Raw genomic sequence first — 1,372 nt, 5'->3', positions numbered from 1 at the left:
GATCAGAGGGACTGTCCTGGAGGAACAAAGGTGGCTTCATGGAGCTCCAGGGAACCCAGCTTCCTGCTCCCTCTCCATCGTGATGTGCCCTAAAGGCAGACCTTGGATGGATGGCCTCTGGCAGGCCAGCGACTCAGTCTGCCCAGTGTTGCCAGAGATGAGCAGCCAAATATGCAGGGTATCTCTGTTTTGACTTTGAAGTAAGGACCTAGGTTTACCTGGCTTTTCTAGGTGGTGACACAGGTAGCAGGTGTGAGGAGGGGAGAGCTAGCACCGGGCTTCTGAGGGCAGCTGGCCACTGCAGGCCGGGGAGGCTGAAAGACACTAGAGCATGTGTCCCTGACTTCGACTGAGGTCAGGGAGCTCCACTGTCCACCACCTTGGTGGTGGAAAGAGGGGCTCAGAGTGTGGAGTTCAGGTGTCAGACTGGGGATGCCAAGGGGCTAGGGGTCAGATGAGGTGCTAGGAGACACATGTCAGGTGAGGGATGCTGGGCTGTGGGGCCCAGGTGGTCAGTCCAGTGGAACATGTGGTCTGCAGGCTGCATTAGGAGCCACTGGTTCAGTCAGACCACGCTGACAAGATGAGCTGTAAATATTCCCAAACTCGCCACCTCTCCGCACCTGCCTTACCAACCCCCACCCCCACCCCCCTTGCTCCTGCCTGCTCTATATGTTTGTGAACTTCACCAAGAAGCAGAGCAGCAACCCAGAGCATCAAGAGACAGACACACCCTCGGATCTGCAGCGCCGATTTGGAAGCCTGCCCAGCCTTTCATCCCTGCCCTGCAGATCTGATGGCCTGGAAGATGGAGGCCGACAGCCTCATCACTTCCAAGGAGAAGGGGGTGAGGGGGTACCTTACTGAGTGGCCACAGAACCTGAGTGGTCAGGGGCTGGGACAGCTTGCTGGGAAATGCCTGCTTTGCTTTTAAGCCTGAACGTGGCCACCCAGGTGCCCATGAGATGAGGGCCCTGGAACGTGGGCAGAAGGGAAGGCAGTGGCAGGCCCCAAAGCACATGGGAAATGGTGGTAGACAGACAATAAGGCAGAGTGGGGGCGTCTTGGGTGGAGTGGGGAGCCTAAGGTGGCATGGGGGTCTCAGGTGCGAGAGACTGAGAGGCAGTGGAAGGGTGCAGGATGAGGTCCCAGTGACTGCCCTCAGCCATGAAGTGGTGGTCCAGGACTCAGGAGCGGAACCTCCCTCCAGCCCACAGCCCACCTGACCCTGCCCATGGTCTCTGCTCAGGGCTGGTGTGGATGCAGGCTCTACATCTGCAAGCAAGTGAGGCAGGGCCCCCCAGGCTTCCCCAGGCTCCTGCCCTTTGTGAGCGGGGCCGGCCTGGCCCAACCAGGCTTCCTGTTAGCCTGC

This window comes from Echinops telfairi, unplaced genomic scaffold, assembly GCF_000313985.2.
Source record: "Echinops telfairi isolate 266 unplaced genomic scaffold, ASM31398v2 ScPeMD7_1;HRSCAF=3_0, whole genome shotgun sequence".
Lineage (NCBI taxonomy): Eukaryota > Metazoa > Chordata > Mammalia > Afrosoricida > Tenrecidae > Echinops > Echinops telfairi.
This window is presented reverse-complemented; position numbering follows the sequence as displayed.